This window comes from Arvicanthis niloticus, chromosome 11 (assembly GCF_011762505.2).
Source record: "Arvicanthis niloticus isolate mArvNil1 chromosome 11, mArvNil1.pat.X, whole genome shotgun sequence".
Classification (NCBI taxonomy): Eukaryota; Metazoa; Chordata; class Mammalia; order Rodentia; family Muridae; genus Arvicanthis; species Arvicanthis niloticus.
In genome coordinates, this window is record NC_047668.1 from 7,898,202 (window position 1) to 7,917,309 (window position 19,108).

Consider the following 19,108-nt stretch of genomic DNA (forward strand, 5'->3'; position numbering starts at 1 on the left):
AATCCACCCTTAATTAAATGTTGCCTTTTATAGGAGTTTCTATAGCCAGAGTAGTTGATACCTGCACTGTGCTCGCACAAAACTGTTCCTGTCCACAATCAGTTATGGGTTGACATTGTAGCTGGTACGTAAATACATAATATATACTAGCCTTTCATTATTATTGAGAAAAACATATTTTATTATGTAATATCATCTATGAAAATACACTTGAATTATTACTATGAATTTTTAGGTAGTCAGATTAGTATTATACACATAAAGGGGAAAGTTTGAAAAATATAAAAAACAAAATTATCACAACTTTCTCATTACAGAGAGAAGCATTGTCTAATTTTCTAAGTGTTTGTTGTCTATCATAAATATGTATTAATACATATCTGCCTATGCATAAATATGTAATTTTACACAAGGAATACAACATTATGTAAACCAAAGCTTCTATTTTTCATGGATACTTATACTTTGGAACTATGTATTTATCTAAGGAAAAATACCATATTTGATTACAAAATGCATTTGTTATTGATTAAAGTTTAAATTATTATACAGTTTATAAAGTGTATTTTGTTATTATAAGCTTCATCATAATAACTTCTTAGGCAACTATGTTAATAAAATAAATTCCAAAGTCAAACTTTGATTTCAAATCAAAATAAATGAAGGTAATGCATAAGTTAAATATAAAGGGCTATATCAAATCACAAATCTGTAACAGAACAATGCTTTTTAGTTCATTAATATACCTTAAAATACCCATCTCTAAGTTATGACAAATGTATAAAAAGCAATCAGCAGTATGAAAACTTGTGGAGCCAGTGGACTGGCTTGGTGTACGAAGCATTTGCTGCACAGATGATGATGGAATGGCCATCTGAGTTCCATTCTCAGAAGCCACACAAAGGAGCAAGGAGCAAACTGAACCATAAACTAATTTGTCCTCTGATATGTGTATGTGTGTGTGTACATGTGCGTGTGCATGTGTGTGTGTGTGTATGTAGGATATATATCTGTATGTGTGTGTGACATATATGTATGTGTGTGTGTGTGTGTATACATATAAAATCTTTAAAGTTGCTTCATTAACTACTAAACTGACAACTGATTGCTGGTAATTAAAATTTTTTTTATCCAAAGGCAGGCATGGTGGCACATGTCTAAAATCCCAGCACTGAAGAGGCTGAGGTAATAACTGTGAGTTCAAAATCAGACAATTCAGGTTACCTTGCTTGATTAGCATAGCGAGATTCTATCAAATATAAAACAGAATATTTAAGAATGTATTCTCAGAAAAATACTCAGGATAAAACTGAGAAAAAGAAAAAAAACAGTTGATTATTACACTTCAAATAAAATTTTAAAATAATAGAATTAGTAAAACTATAAAAATTTGTGTGAACGGTAAAATAGCATATGAAAGGAGATAAGATTCATTGTTTTGTTTTTATTTGGTTATTTGTTTTTGTTTTTATTTTTGCTTCTTTGTTTTCTCTCTATTCGTATTAGTTTAGTCAGAAGCCTTACTCAAGTTAAGGTTTGGAGCAGTGATACAGAGTAAGTGTTTGAGAATTCAACCACTATTTAAACAAAATATCATATCACTGTAGTCTGGTATTAGTTATATTTAAAATAGCTCAGAGTTACCTCAATAAAAAGTGAGTCTTTAATAGCACTTTTCGAGCCTGTATAAAATGATAGGGTGAATGTTTTACCCAGATTGAAAGAGACAGGGAGGAGAATGCTATTTTTATATTACTTGCTGTGTTCTATTTTTGCTGATAACCTTCCTGCTCAATGTTTTCCTCTTCCAAAGACTCATCTAGAATAGATTATAAATGATGGTATCAATTACAGCACATACTCCTTGTTCAAAGTTATGAGCGGTATGTTTTTAGATCTAGTCAAATAATAGCAATGAAATTTCTTTAATAGAATTAACTGCAGAAAAACAAGCAGTAACTTAAATTTTAATCCAAATCAATTTAAAAGATTATGAATATAATACCTAATCTACAGTTAAAACGTTTGATATTCTAAAGTATGCTTATCTAACAAAATATATGATATGTGCACTATAAAAAATAGGAGATATTATTTCAAAATTTGAATGTTTGCATTTCATGACATGATACCTCAAAATATTTAATATTAACAGGTCCAGGAATCACTTCCTTCTTGATCATTTTGAAGCTTATAATTAACATATTATTCAACATATTATATTACACTAAACATGGTAAACTGCATTGTGTCATTCTATTAAAGACTGCCATCAACTGCCGTCCTATATAGAATATATATCTTGAATCTCATCATAATTTTTTAATAAGTATAGAATTCTTTGACTAAAAGATAACACCAAAAAGGGAGCTTACACACTTTTACCTCCATAATACTAAACTGCACCAAGATAAAGATACAGAGTCAACTGTTAGATGATGTAAGATCTCTTTCAACTGTGATGAGTGCATTTAAAATGTAAAATTGATAAGTTATACTCTAACAGATAAGGCAAGACAATCAAGACACTGTCTCATTTTATTTTCATGTGCAGTTTACAGTAATAATGATAGATATTTATTATTAAGTCCTCCTCAACCCACTAAATATGAGTTACACATACCAGAATCTGCATTATGATAGAGTTCCATGTTCCATTGGTATGTTTTATTACTTCTTTTTTAAAAGATTTATTTATTTATTTCATGTATGTGTATACTGTCACTGTCTTCAGACAACTTAGGATGCCCATTATACATGGTTGTGAGCCTCCATGTGGTTGCTGGGAAATGAACTCAGGACCTCTGAAGGAGCAGTCAGTGCTCTTAACTGCTGAGCCATTCTTTAATACTTCTTAGATATGCCATTTAACTACAAACTCAAACAGAGACAGTTTTACTTGTAAATTCACTACATGTCCTAGTTTTAGCTGACAGTTAATTTGTTAGAGTGTATTATTATTATTATTATTATTATTATTATTATTATTATTATTATTATTATTAAACCACTGAAGTTATTATGTGCTCTTGGGCTTAAATCAGAAGTCAGAGCTCAGCTATGTAAGGCAGGGCTTGTGGAATCCCTCAGCTTCTGCCATCATTAAGGTTTGAATTTTCTTTTCAGAAATTCAACAGAAAGCGATTGCTTGTCTCTCTTCAAACCTTGCTTATGTTGGCACTTTTCTTAAGATTAAATGATAATACAAAATCATGAAGGAACTTGTTTTTATGAAAATAAAAGTTGTTGGACACCTAAAAATGAAAAATTTTTATCTTGCAGAATCATGAGAAATAAATTATGATCATGAAACAGCATCTAAATGATTTCTATTTATTCTATATATAGAATAGAATCTTTAACTAAATGAGTTACATGAGATTGTGCAGTAGCTGGATGGAAGATAAGTAGATGATAGATATGTGAATAGGCTGTTAGTACACTCACATAGTGGGGCAAAGCAAGGCTTAATGAATAGTGCAGGGTTTAATTAATTTCTCAATGAAACCAAACACATATAACTTCATTTGGGATGAAATTTATTTAAACCTACTCACTTCCAAAATTTTACAATAAGATTGGCTTGACAAATTCCAATTTGTGTCTCTAAAATAGCAGAGCTTGCTAGGGCATCTTCAATCAGGCAACACTTACAATCAAAGCAAAATATTAACATTTGACCAAAGTTTTACTCTCTTTTCAATTTCACTGTAAAACAGGAGTGGTCTTTTATAGAAAACAATTCTGAAGAAAAAAAAAAAGAAGAGAAGTAAAAATTAAAAACAGAGATGGAAAGATAAATGGAAATGAAGGAAGAGGAAAGCTCAATTTGCAGCACCTTGGTTCCTTCCAAATTCTGTGATTACAGAACATGGAAGTCACAGAACTAGAGATGAAGAGGACATTTTTGGGGACCGTGGCAAGGTAACTTCCTGCATTTTTCTGGCACTACTCTTCTTTCCTTCCTCTCTTTGTCTTTCTCCTTCTGCCTCGGTGCTATATTGTGATGATGTGAAGTTATCTTGCCATTGTGTCCCCATCTCAGAGAGAAAGCACGAAAGAGTAAAGCCAGTTCAAAGACTGCTTTTTGCCTTTCAATGACTCCAAAGCTGAGCCATGCACTGCTGCAAGACTCCCCTTGCCATGCTGAGCACCAAGAGGTTCCATCTCTTATGGGAAAAGCATCAAGAATCTCTTGCTGCTAAATGAGTCCCCATAAGCCTAGATACTGAAAGCAAAATCTTATGTTATAAAACTGTGGTTACTTACTCTGAATCCCAACCAGCTTAGACCTACCAACATACTTATCAGTCTCATTTTGCACCTTGCTCTGAATTTCTCCTTAGTCATTACATTGTAAATACAGTAAGTTGCAAGTTTATATAATCATTTGATTAAAACAACTTGTTAAAAGGAGTGATACTTCCAAATACATCTAATTTGAATGAATGCTTTCCATCTAAGAAGCATCAAAGACACCTCTACTTATTATACTAGCCAAGAAAACTTTCTTATCATGTCTGAAGTCAGCTCAAGAAGCTGACAATTCTTATTCCAAACACTAGTGACATTTTACAAATGGTATATGAAAAGAGACAAGAGGAAAAGCCTTCAGAAGAACACTGCAATTCACTCTCTTTCCTCCCTTCTAAAATACCAGTGTTTGTAAATTTCTCTTTACTCCTTTTCTGTTCCTAGTCGAATACCCCCATTCTTCCATTTCTCCCTTCAAATCACTTGTCCGGTTTCTACTGCTCTCCCCACCCCCTCCTCCACCCCGAAAGAATGATTTCCTCATACTTTTCTGATATCTACAGATATTTTAAATAATATACTCAATTCTAAGACTTGGAACATGTGAAGAATTGAAGGGAAACATGGAAGGAGAGAGATAATGTAATTATCCAGGAGAGGGGCAAACTACACTGTTTTTAAAAAGTTACCCCCCATAGTTCAAGGATGAGGACTGTGTGTGTGTTTGTGTGTGTGTGTGTGTGTGTGTGCCTACATGTGTGTTTGTGTATGTTGGTTTGTGTGTACTACTCAAATTAAAAGGTTATAAATATCATCATTAAGTGTAAATATCAACATATTGATTGTGATTATAAAAGAAAACTTACTTCTTCCTGCTGTATATAAATAAATTTTATGCTTTATACCACCTGCTAAAGCCAATATGTTAAAATGCACATGACATCAAAGCAAATGTCAATTCATTTAATCAACCAGCACATCCAAGGGACATATTTTCCAGTAAGATTGATATATTTCACTGAGATTCTGCCTTACCTTCAAAATTCTTTCTAATCTCCTTTCTTACCTGAACAAAAATTCATCATTGATAATTAATTAACCCACATTTTAAAAATATAATGTCAAAAAAAATTGGAATTAAAGGAACTTTCTTTACTGGATAAATTCAAGCATTAGACATATTGATTTATCAATTTTATGTCAATGAAGAATATGTGCTAAAATTATATAATCATATGGATCCTCAGATAGGTATTTCAGCCTTCAATTAAAGACATCACAAGATAAAAGGAGAGGTTTAAAGAGACAATCATAAGAACAGTTAGCCCAAGTGTGCTAAATTATAGCCCACTTTCATGAATAATAACAGAACAGAAGTTATTTATTTCTGTAAAATTTATTGAGCATAAACCGAAAAAAAGAGTCATATTTTCCTTGAAAATTACTGTTCCTAAACTACCCTATATAGATTCATCTCTTTAATTCTATACATATGTTCTTTTTCCTTCAAAAAAAAAAAAAATTCCCGGAAAAACTTCAAAGACATAAACAGCATATAAAATAGTTGCTATCTTTAGCTTATCTGGCCATGCCCTAAGAATCACAAACAATTTAAGATGTTCCTTTTAAATTTTTATCCCAACTAACTTAACAATAGTTAATTACATTGGACTTCCACAATCTTTATATTTAAACCTATTTTTAAAAAACAAAGTTATGTATTAAATCTGGAAAGCAAAATCCTTCTTGATATTATTCTAAAAGGCTTTTTTTTCCCTGAGTTTTGTCAAAAAAGCAAGGTACTTGCAATAAAGAGTCAAACAAACCAAAAATCACAGCCTAAGCTAAAAGTCCAACCACATTGCCTCCTCAATTCAACAAATGTGCAATGATTATGAAAGTAATTGCATTGCTTCTGTATATAAGGTCATAATTTTTATGAAATTTATTAGCAGTAATTGGTGGTTTCATTCAGTTATTGGGGAGTTAGTGTAAGAAATTAATAGAATTCATTATTTTTCATCTAAGACTTTAAGGTAAGTAACAGTATTGGCCCCATACTGAAGATGAAGAACCTAATTCATATAAAGTTACAAAATCAATTTGTATATATAATGACGTAAGAAATATATAGAACATACACTTTACTATTTTAGAATTCAATGCTAATAGAAATATCAAATAGTAGTTTAACATCACTTTATCTAATATTACAATTTAAAACCACAGTAAGAAATAGTAAAGACTGTAATCAAATATTCCACATTCATTATAATAAAAAACCTTTCAAATTTATCATTGAAAGAAATGACAAAAGCATGAAATATAATTTCATGCATTTCTTTACAAACATACTTTGTTTACCAAGATGAAAAAAAATGAACTATGACAATACCGATTTTAATTATGATATATAAATCAATTATACTAATTATTATAAAATAATTTATATAAACTTCTCTATGACCTAAACTCCATAGCTTATTGTATCTATAAATTATGAGAATTTCAGGAAATTTAGTTAAATATGTTATTGAAAACATTATAAAATAACTTTAAATAATAATTAAACATTGAAATTCCAGCATATATTTACTGAAGAAATAATTAGTAAATATGAATTACTGGAGAAAAATTAGAAAAAAAGTAAAATCATGTAATTTTGACAACAAAAATGTCAAACTAGACTAAATCAAGCTTGATGCAACATGGAGAAACAAGACTCACTTTTTCCTAAGTATTATATTGATGTCAGGGACCTAGCTGAAAGCTGATGACCCTTTCACGGAAGCTTCTCACATGCAGTTATAGGTGGCTGCATTACAATGAAGAAGATTGCAATTGTTGTGCATATTCGGCAACACTAAGAAACATCTTAGACAAGGAATCTATTGTAGAATCAACAAGCACTCCTAAAAGTTTAGAAAGAGAAAAACATTCTTTCTCCTAAATATATTAAACCACAGACTGAAGGCAGAATGCCTACAGGAGGCAAATTTTAAGTAAACACTTGTTGAAAAGATTTTTTTTCAAAGATGATATTTTTTTTCCTTCCAAAAACTCATGGTGTCTGACTAACAGCTCTGTTACCCAGGGCACACATCTCAGAAATCAATTTCTACTTCATAATGCAGCGGTTAAAAGTAACACCCATTTTCATTGTTCATGACTTGTCAGTAAATGATTTTGTTTTGACTCAGCTTGCTAGCTGGTTCTTCTGCTTCCCGCAGTACAGGTTATTCATGTGACTATAATTATCAAGGCTCAATTGTGTCTGGATGCTCTCAGGTGGCCTCATCAATGTGCCTGGCTATTGATGCTGGATGCTGTATGGGCTACTGTACCTCAACAGAGGAACATAACTATCGGGTTTCTTTACATATTAGGAATATTTTTCCAGAGGGGGAAAAAGTGAAAACCACATTTTCTTGACATGACTTGGTTGTAAACTGTTCTCTAGCACTTCTGCTACACCCAGGTTCAAAAAGTAAGGTACAGGTCAATGTTGATTCAAAAGGAAAGGAAGCAAATTCTCAGTAAGATTACAAAGGCTGGAGGGCATTTTCATTTCTCCAGATGAAAGGATGTAGATTTCCAAATCAGTTCACACCAGAGGATTTATTTTAGAGGTCATCTGTCTTTAAAATTCCTAAAATTTATGAACAGACTTTGACAAATTATCTTCAGAATCAATTATTCAATATAAGGAAATTACTTTATTACTGGACTCTTCTCTAGTTTTAGATCAAAGAGAAAAACATAATAGGAGTTAAACCTGAACACTCACTAAAGATGGCTTTGATAGCCTGCACCAATCTCAGCGCAAAGGGAAAAGAAGGCCAAGTCAAGTGCAGGCCATGGTTACACAGAGGCCAGTATTTTAATGACAGATATATATGCTATAAGTCCCATCTCATCTTAAATTCTCTGATTCTTCTGTTCTAGGAATAAGTTAATAGGAAATATTTTCTTTCAACCACCTGTGACATACGTGTGACTCTACAATAGCTTGTACAACCCTTTGGGAGATGTGGATTTGAAATTCAAATAGTTTGAAAATATGTTTTAGCATATATTCATAACTTAAATTAGGATGAGAATTCCCCGAGATAGCAAATTCTAAATACACAATGGATAATCATAAAGTCTTTCATAGACATATAAATTTAAAAAAAATGGCAGGTTACAAACTGATATAAAAGCAAAAGAAATAAAGATTTTTTTTGTATATTCAAACTATGGCCTCATCAAAGAATGAGATAAGGAGAACATACATGTGTAACCCTTACCAAACTATCATGAGAGGTAGGATACAGGAGAAAACCCCAGAAATAGAAGTCAGCTCACTTCTTAGGATCGTAAGTACTTATCTTTGAGTTCCAATCTTCTTATCTATTAGTTTCATACTGTGGCCACCTAAAATCAAATGCTTTGAGTTTCCGTTTGGATGTGTTAACAATTGAGATGGTCATGATGAAGCTGTAGGTCCACAGTATGAAGTAAAAGTAGAAATCAACAGCAGTTAATGCAGAGGAGCAGGAGGACAAGGCCACGTGATGATGCTGAATTTTATCTACTACATAACGCCTATGATAAGTTAGTATTTTCCAGTGACTCACTTATAAGCTATATGACCTCAAAGGACATGTGTTGCTTCAGAGGAATGCTTAAGACTTTTACTAAGCCTGGGGCTCTCTCATATACAACAGTTGTGCTATTTTATTAATAAAATGTTATTTGGAAGTTAAAAAGTGACACAGATAGACTGAAAATATACACACATTAGGGGGAAAATTAAATAAAAATCATGTAGTTAAGGCAGAAGGAAAAGAAAAATTAGGGTAATTTTCTTGGAGCATGTAATGGAATGGCCCGTGAAGACCCTTTGCAATCATGAGCTTATACAATGGTGACAAGGAGGCATTGAGAAACAATTGGCTATATGCACATTTGAGGTGTCAATTTTGATAACTATTTGCATTATATTATAAGTAAAACCTTTTAAGAGTAAAAGAATAGCATGCAAGATTATGGTCCATAGTCAGTATCTCTTCAGGGATAGTAGGAAAGGGAAGATTCAGTATCACTTCTTGTTCCAATTTCTCTCACCTTGTTAGAAAAGAACTCATTTCATAAGGAAGCTGAAGAGGCTGCTTGGAGCCCAGTTGCTGATTTTATTTTTAAGAAGACCATATAAACAAATTAATTAATATTCTAGAAATAAACCACCTATGTCTGGCAATAAATTAAAAGGTACATATGGGTTATCAATGGGACTATTTTTATTCTCGTTTTTTTTTTTCTCTCTGAAAGACAGCTTGCTGTTACTGTACACTGAAACTTTCTCAGAATAGTATTTACAAAATTTGACTTGTATCTTAAGGGAGACATGGTTGTGAGTTTCTGTGAATGTACTAAATAGCAAATAAATAATCATCAAGAAGTATAAAGACACATGATTATAATCATTCTTGTTTATATCAGAAAATATATCTGCCTAAACCATTTAAGAGTGAGTAACATACACTTCTTGTCTTTCTCTGTATCATTGTTTTGTATGGTGCTCATAAAGAACATCATCGCAATATGTATGGTGTATGGTAAGAAATATTTAAGTAACGACTATTTTAAGTAAAGAATGCAATAGGAATATTGAAAAAAACAATCAGACACTTTATTAGACTCTAAACTTAGAAGCAGAAGTAAGTTTCATTTCATCACTGTCTTGAAGGTATGCATTAAGGACTCTAAGGCTCTATTCAAGTTTAGGTAGAAAGAAAGCACATAAGTGCAAACGTATGTTCTCTCTACTCTGTCCCGAAAGTAGAAATGATGTCTACACTAAAATCTTTTTTGGTTGTTGGCGTTGATTCTATGCTTCAATGACATGTGGAACAAACAAACCAGAATCTGTCAAAAAAGTCTGTTCAAACTAATGATACTGAACATTACTGAGCACAAAATGTACAAAGGTTAACAGCAATAAAATAAAATTGTCTCTAACTTGTGAGTATATAAGCAATGAAATTATGGAGTGAGGGTCTGAAACCATTCACTTCTAATGCTCCAAGTGCCAGTGTCAGTAATAATGCTTTCTATGTATGATAATTACCTCCCCTTATGCTAAAATTAATTAGAAAGTACAGGATGCCAAAAGTATGACATTATGACATAGTTAATAGACATATAGAATAACCACATTTAATGAAGTGATTCTGAATTAACTAAAGGTTACTCAAAGTGAAACTGGGCATAGAAGCCAGAAAGAGAATATAAGATTGAGAACATGTAAAAAAAGTTCCTCCTATTTGATCACCCAGAAGCTGTTAGAAGATAGTTTTAGCCTCCAGTCATAAAAACTCATTTTATAATTTTACATTGCACAACACTAAACATAAATTACAAAAATTCAAATATCATTTGATAGCCATGGCACAAAACCAATCCCTCCACTATTTCCTTTCATATCTATTACAAAATATACATTAAAAGAGGATCAAATATTAGTTAGTTATTGTATCTCAAACTTATGTGTTTAATACTTTCATGTTATTAGAAAAATATCACAATGTCACAGCACATGATACTTCCTGTCTCCCATAATTCCTATAAATAACATGACAATTTCAATTTTAAATTAGATAAAATTTTGTTGAATGGGACATAGTGAGTGAATTAAAATATCTGTGACTCTTAGTATTAATATGTCTTCATGCATGTGAATATGTCATAACAAAGCATCAGTGTTGATGTATACATTATTAACAATTCAGGTTGCATGTGCATACATACAGACAAAAAGTTCTTACATGTAAAATAAAAGTAAATGAAATATAAAAACTAAAGGAGTTTGCTGTATTGTGTGAAAACAATTAAATCATTCAATATTTTAAACAAAATTATTTCAGAAGTAAATATACATGAATTAATTTTATGATATGTAAATATTTTCACTTTTATTTCATAAAATTTTTACTATTGTTTTTATGTTTACTAATAATATAAATCAATAATTTGATATTTATCATTGCCCAGATATTCTGGGCTAATAAAATTCTGGGTATAGTACAATTCCTCCCCTTTTGCATGGTATTATTAAAGTCTTCCCAATTCTTTTAACATTGCTTGAATATATATACTTGCTTTTTTCTTTTTTAAATTTTTTATTGGATATTTTATTTATTTACATTTCCCCTCCCTAGAAACCCCCTATCTCATCCCCCTCCTCCTTTTTGCTTTTATACTATTTTAATTACATGCAAGTATTAAAGTCAGTTATAGCAGCTGTATTAGATTGTTCAAAATTCTTTTTAATAAAAATAATTTTTAAAAAATCAAGTGAGAAAAATACTTGATTCCAGAAAAGAAGAGTTAGTTTTCACGTAATTAATATGCTTCCAGTAGTAAATCACTTTAATGTGAATAGCTTATAGTTTTGGAGGTGATGTCACTGGGGTCCAGAAAAATCTGTTTCAAGATAGCACATGAGGCTGGGGGTGAGCTCAGAAGGATACTATGTGCTTATCATGGGGAAAGCCCTTCTTTGATATGGAGAATTCAGAAGAGAATGCCCTCTAGAGACTAAGTATAAGGTTCCTTCCTGGGCTGTTAGCACTTCTTAAATGGAGCTGAGAAGAGCAAAGCAAGTGGGTTAAGATAAGCAGTGTTGTTTGGATTCTGTTCCTGTTTAAATTAAACACACTAGTTGTGATTGAGAATGTCTTAACGTCTTATTTTTGTCAAACTTTTCCTAAGAATTCAGAAAGTTTTCCCAACATTTGCTAAAAGCACTCAAGTTTAATCGTTTATCTTACTTTATCCTTTCTAGGGCCTATTCTGTAGTAAAATATAAAAATAGATTCAATTTTCTTTCCAAATCCTGCAATCATGATTCACAGGAACTGTAACATTAATTCTAAGAAACTAAAAAACTCCATTGAAAGTGTTTGCAATGTATTATGTAACTTATTTATTTATTTATGCCAAGATTATTCAAAAGGAGTATAAGACACAATATGCAATATATTTCTACTTTCTAGAAAGGAAGAAATTGGTCATTTGGCATTTTCCTGTGTAACCTTGGCATTTCCTGTGTAACAAGGTAATTTCCCACCCAACCCTGTAGGTTAAGAAACATGAATTATCAAAATCAGTTTGAGATAAATATTATATATACTTTATGTAGCTTAAATACTAAAGCCTGTTTGTGCGCTTTACTTGGCCTCAGTGCACTTTATATAATCATGTAATTACATTGTAATTTTATATCACTTGTTACCTATCATTCGTAATTACTGTTAAACTGTCATATAGCTTGGGGGAAAGCCTTTTGATAGAACAGTGTTTGCCAGAACACTATGAATTTTAAAAATAATAATAATAATTGGTTTAAATTTAGCACTATTTCTGAATAAAATTATTCTCTTTCCTCTGTATTTATTGAGGGCATCATAGTACTGTATAATTTAGGATTATGGAATATAATAAAAATGGTTTACCTCTAGCTAAAAGAATTTCTTAAATTATAAACACAATAGCTTATTAACAGCACCATGCATACACCACAGGATCTATAGAGTATAATTCCTTAGGTTCTAAGATCAAAGGAAGGCATACAAATGAGGGTATAAGCCATGGAGACTGAGCAAGTGGATCCATTCTCAAAACTTAACTGTGTACATGGATCAGTGGAATGATGTAGCAAAATATGGTGGTGATATATCTTAGAGTCACATGCATGAGGTCTTCATTCTAAACTTTACCATTCCATGAACCATAAAGCTTAGAACTATTTATATTGTACAAAAAGAAAGAAAGAAAGAAAGAAAGAAAGAAAGAAAGAAAGAAGGAAAGAAAAAGAAAACCTGAAAAAATATACCAGTATGTTTCATCTCTGAGTAAACAAAATCACTAGAATACAAAAACAGGTTAGCTAGTTTATTCTTTAGAAAATTTCAAATGCGTTTCCTTCTTCCTCTTTCTTCAGTGTTATCAAAAACATGCTTTCAGTGCAACTGAATAAGACCTGAGTAGTTGCTGTGCAATAGTTTCACTGATAGACAGCAGCACTGTTAGATAGCAAGCATCTCATCCCTACCACATAACAGCACAGCAAGAGAGTCAGCAGAAAGCTTGGTCCTAATTTCACTAGCTAGAAAACTCAGCAAAACCACCAAGCCAAAAGTGCTCCAAGCAGCAGTGCACTGGCTTAAAAGGACAAAGGGAAATGATGTCCCCTCAGGAAAGATGGAGGTGGGTGTAACATGGGACTGTGCTTAAATACCAGTGACACAAGAAGATAAGCAAGAATCTACTGAATGGTAAGAGAGAAAAAAAAAATAATAGCACAAAAATAAAAAAGAAGGGTGGGGCATTCTCCCTCAGATACCTTCACCTCTTCTATTTCTCTGAGTAAGAGGAAAGAACTTACTTTTGGCTGATATCAGTAAAAGACATAAATAGATGAACTTTTTTCCCTCAACAAACCTGTTCAGGAGCCTCAGATCAAAGCTGAAATGTATGAGAATGCTTCTGTATACATTACATTTTTAAAAAAGAGGTTTGCAAAACACAGAATACAGGTCTTGTTCAAGGTCATACTTTTTCAAAGAGAAAAGGAAATCACCGAAAGGAATTCATCTAGCAGATGAAAATCACGTGTCAGCTCCTTTCAAGCTGACTCTCTGCTCCCTTCTGACCCTGTGTGTCCCATATTTCCCATATTTTCCTATTAGGAATGACTAAAAAATGATTTGTAAAGTGGGAGTTCCTGGCTGGGAAACTTGCTCTCAGTATCATAACCCATCAATGAACCAGAACAGCTCTGCCTAGGGATAATGCCTAACAAGCAGGATAGAAGCACCTTAGCCAGCCTGCCTGCCTGCCTGCCTGCCTGCCTGCCTCCCTTCCTCCCTCCCTCCCTCCCTCCCTCCCTCCCTCCCTCCCTCCCTCCCTCCTTCCTTCCTTCCTTCCTTCCTTCCTTCCTTCCTTCCTTCCTTCCTTCCCTTCTCCTTGTCTTCCTTTCTTTATTTCTTGACCCTATGTTAGCTCTATTTCCTCATAACATTTAACCTACCTCACAAAGGAATGACCTTTTTAAACCACAAAACACTTGTCTAAGCTTCTGAGCGTTTAAAGCCTGGTTTACAGATTTGTCTGTCTTCCCTGGGGAATGGGTGAACAAAGATGAGAACTGACTTGCAAAAGACGCAAAAGATGAAACCTAAAGTGAGAAAAGGCCAAAGAGACATGAAACAGAGATGGGGTAATATGTATTTTTCAAGTACCAACCAGCTTGCAAATTATTCTGTTGTTGATATTCCAAATAAACTTGGGACAAGAAACAAAAAGGCATCTCTCTGTTTGATGTTTATCACCTAAGGCAGTGTTGTATGTAAGATTTTTAGAATGATAAAAAATTTCAAATAAACTCATTAGAAAAGAAAAGACATTTGAGGTGAAATTCTCTTTAATTCCTTCAAATATTGTTATTTTTAGTGTTTTATTTTCCATTATACCTTTCTGAATCTGGGCAATGATACTTTTTTTTTTTCCTCATTAGACCTCAGACAGTAGACTGTCTTACTTTTTTCCCTCATTAGACCTCAGACAGTAAGATTGTCTTACTGTCTGAGTTGAGTTAACCTCTATATCCTTCCTCTGAATTGAAGTTATACACTAAACGTGCATGAAGAGTGGCCCTTCTAGACTTCATGTCGGAAGTGCAAGATTAGTTGATTATATATGCTACCGGTTGTTTGTGTTCGTTTGTTTGTTTTAACTGAAGGTGGAAACAGGACTGCAAATGACCTGATGTAATCTGGGAAAGAAGGAGAGAAAGAAAGAGTAGGTATGTAGGAAATATGCACTGAGCGTCAAGATTTCAATCCTGGTAAATCATGCAATGTTTGAATGTCAAACAATTTTTGTAGCCAGCTTTCATCACATGGTCTTGAATATTCATATGTACCGGGAGTGAGGTGTGGGGGGGGTGGGGTGGGGGGGAATCTAGTCATAATAGATGCTCAAACACCACCGCCCTACTCATCTCCAATCTTCCTTTTTTCAGACCTGGGCAGCCACCCCAGCCACAATGAGCCCCACTGTCTGCCGGGGTGCTTGCTGAGCTCTCCAGCCCCGCCCCATGTAGTGTCAAAGCAGACCTGCCAGCTGCAGTGGTAGATAGAGCCCAGCCCCCAAAGCCCGCTGCATACACGGCCTTGTAGCACCACCACCCTGCAAAGGCTGCAGCAGCAGCAATTCTAGACTCCAGAGGAGTTGGGACGTCAGCGTGCAGAGACAACTAGAGCAGCTACACTATTAGCTTGTAATCTACGAATGCCATCATATGTATATCTACAGAAACGCGAAAGGGATGGAAGACAACTAGGCAGTCTCCCTGCACTTCCTAAGTAGCTTTAGAGAACAGAAGACACCACCCCTCACTCAGCTCCACCTTCATAGGTCCGGTCCCTGTCTCTGCCTCCTAGAGCAGCGAACCAGGGACCCACCAGGCCAAACCTATGTGGAGTGCTGCCAGCAGGCAGTTCTGAAGGCGGGAGACTAGCACTCCTCAGCTGAAAATTTCAGACCATCTTCACTGTGGAATTAGACATTGAAGAGACTACTTTGGAAGTAGCTTTATGTTGTTAATTCAAGTGCCCTCGAGAAGGAAGTGAGATTTTCTGTAGGGAACAGGCGATGGTGTGGGTAGAAGATGGAATGAACAAGGTGCAAGGATAAGGGGCTTTGGAAGTTAACTAAATTTGTTCTGCCTCCTCAAGTGAAGGGAATCTCCATTTTCACATATCAGATCCAGTATGTTAATTAGGCAGTCACAAATCCAATCTGTTTTTAAATCAAAGCACTAGATAGAATTTTCAAAAATACCTATTGTACACAAACAGCCAACACTGGGACACAAGCCTCTGTCCGCCTCCAAAAGCAGGTGTGGCTAGGGCCGATGTCACTCGGGCTGGAGCTGGGGCTGGGGCTGGGGCTGGGGCTGGGGCTGGGGCTGGGGCTGGGGCTGGGGCTGGGGCTGGGGCTGGGGCTGGGGCTGGGGCTGGGGCTGGAGCTGGGTGGTGGCTATTGGTTTTTGGCCTCATTCTGCTAGACATATAAAAACGACCTCTTTCATGGATCTATTCTGCCACATCAAATCAAAGCCTGGCAGTTAAACACCTAGTCTCAACACACACACACACACACACACACACACACACACACACACACACTGAATTCCTTTTCATGCTAAGCAAGTCCCAAGAAAACTCCATTTCACGTCAAAGTCTCACAAGTACTAAAAGGATCTGGGAAGATTGTACACAACAAGGGAAGGAAAACAACCTGGTACAGGAGCTAAAAGGGTCCCCAGGAGAAAAATAAATAAATAAATAAAAGCTCTTTGATAGATGTGGGGGCGGGGAAACAAACACAGGATCTCACTCACTTCAGTATCAGGAGGGTTGGCTACCAAATGGTCCGCAGCAACCATAGCCTGAAGGAAACATGAAGGGTTCATTTCTGGCACCTTCAGACAGGTTCAACAAGCCTGGCCCTTTTCAAAAACTATCCTCGGGCTTGATGTATTCACATATAGATAGATTTCACTACCACAATAAGTGTCCAGACATACGCTTACGTTTTATGTACCAGAAACTACATACCCCCTCACTGAGCAAGCGCCCTTGGATACCCAGCCCTTTCTAATGATTTTCAAAACATTAATAAGTAAAGTAGCCTGCAATGCAGATAAGATGCTAGAAACAAGACCTTAAGGAAAGTGGGTGAGGCAAGTAGTCCTTCATTGTTACCTGGTGCCTCTAGGGGGAAAGACGGTCATAGGAAGACTTTCTGCCGGCAGGTAAAATCCAGGCAAGGTGGCTCCAGGTGGCTTTCACAGTCGTACTGGGGTCTCGCTCATTACTTGGCTGCCCTTTGCCATAGCTCAGCACCCGCATCCTAGGGAGTCAGAGAGGTGGCTCCTGCCCCTGCCGTCGCTGATCGCAGGTCGCGCTGGGTGGGGAAACAGCGCAAATCGCCCCATGAAACCGGTGGCTCCGCGCCCGGGGAGCGGGCAGAAGCAGGGCGGCCGCGCACACACAGAGACACGCTCACACACACTCACACATTCTCAGCCAGGCGCGCGCGCACTCACACTTGCACAAGCACTCCCAGAACCGCACCGGGAGGGAGAAACAGTACTGATCCTTCTCAAGATCCGGTCCGGAAGCCCACCAGCCCACCAGTAAAGAGAGCAGTCGCTTTCTCACATAGCCCTTTGATCACGTTTCCTTCAAGTTCTCCTGCAGCCAAATCCTTGGAATTCAAAAGCTGGTGACATTTCGCTGGGGAGTAAGGAAGTCCTGGAAGGGCTATGGAAGCGTCGGAGATTCGTTAAGCAGTTCGAAAAGCAATCCTCATTACCTTGTTTGTACAGTAAACCAGCTCGGAGTGCTTGAAGTTTGGGCTTCAAATGTAGTGGACAGACACATTCATATTCTTCGGACCAAAACAGGAAAGTCAAGATGCAGGGAAAGATTACAGCTGCAAGTCCCTCTCTTGACCTTGCGATGTACCTGGAAGCTGGTTAATACAGCCACTTCCCAAGCCTCTGGATTAAGTGATCCATACACCTGGGTTCACTGCCCAGCAGCCTCCCAGAATCCAGCCAGGAAAACGGGTCTGGGTGTCCTCCACGCTCTGCGAGAACCTGGGTATGGAGGGGCATCTCTGAGTTAACACGTTTGCTTCTGGGCAGTTGGAAAAAAGACTGTCAAATGCATCCGATAGGAGCGCGCACATACACAGGCGCACAAACACACGCTTACACACACGCAGCTAGCTGGAAAGAGGCTTACAAAACACTAGAGAAACACCAAGATGACTTGAAAAGGTGGAAAATCTCCAGATTTGTGCTGGAAAACTGAAGGGCCAGCCGGGAGATCCCAAAAGTCTTCTCAGGTCTTTCAATATTCATATTTCTATCCCCCCCCCCGCTTCTATTTCTCCTTTCCAGAATGTTTCATGGTTCTGCCCCACCCCCGTCGAGTTGCGCCTTTTTTTTTCTAAGATAACCGACCACACAACATGAATTACATGGGTGCGTTGTGCTCACAGCTCCACAAAGTCTAGAATCCTAAGGACCAGCTAGCTGAGAAGCCATTCACATCTCACATCTTCAAGGGAAGAAGAAAAGCACGCAGGCGAACACACACACACACACACACACACACACACACACACACACACACACACACACACACAGGGTTCCGGCCGCTCTGCACCGGCTCACCGCCTCCCTGCACGGCTGCACACAGCGGGTGGGCGCCCCTCCCGCTGGCTGAGGCCCTGGGTTGAGTCCTCAGCTCAGGCTCGAGGCGGGAAGCTGCAGTCCGGGATGGCAGCCGCCGCCCGGGCAGGCCTGGGAGAGCCGCTCCCCGGCGCGGTGCGTGCAGGCAACGCCGGCCCAGAGGAGCTGCGCTCCGCGCTGCAGCATGGAGGCGGCGGCGGCGGCGGCGGCGGCGGCGGGCGCGCGGCCGAGAGCCGGTCCCTAGCTGCAGTGACGAGAACGGCCGCACCTCCCAGAACCCTAGAAACAGAAGACACCCCAAGCCGTAGCAGTTGTGCTCTCGGCCTTTGAGACTTCGGGTTGGATGTGTTCAGAGAACCGATTTTCCGCTGGCACAAGGAGAGGGCTAGCGCTATGCCTGCAAATCCCTAAGCAGAGGAGGCGCGGGGGCGTTGCAGGAAAGGGGGAGGGGAAGCGGTGGAAAACCCGAAGGGAGAAAGGGGAACTTCAGGGGCAGCCCTCTGTTGGAAATGAACTGCCGGATCTTGTCGCCCACTGACT

At 36.7% G+C, this 19,108-nt stretch overlaps 1 protein-coding gene across 5 annotated transcripts in view; it reads right to left on the minus strand.

The window, feature by feature from the left end:
- Window positions 1-18,692, minus strand: part of Lrfn5 (leucine rich repeat and fibronectin type III domain containing 5) — a 279,668-nt gene extending 260,976 nt beyond the window's left edge. For 3 of the 5 annotated variants that reach the window (XR_013113131.1, XR_013113132.1, XM_076941836.1), the window contains exon 1: window positions 17,070-18,541. The gene's annotated coding sequence lies outside the window, so the exon portion shown is untranslated. The other 2 variants (XM_076941835.1, XM_034514646.2) reach the window with 2 other exon arrangements.
- Window positions 18,693-19,108: the final 416 nt, after the last annotated feature.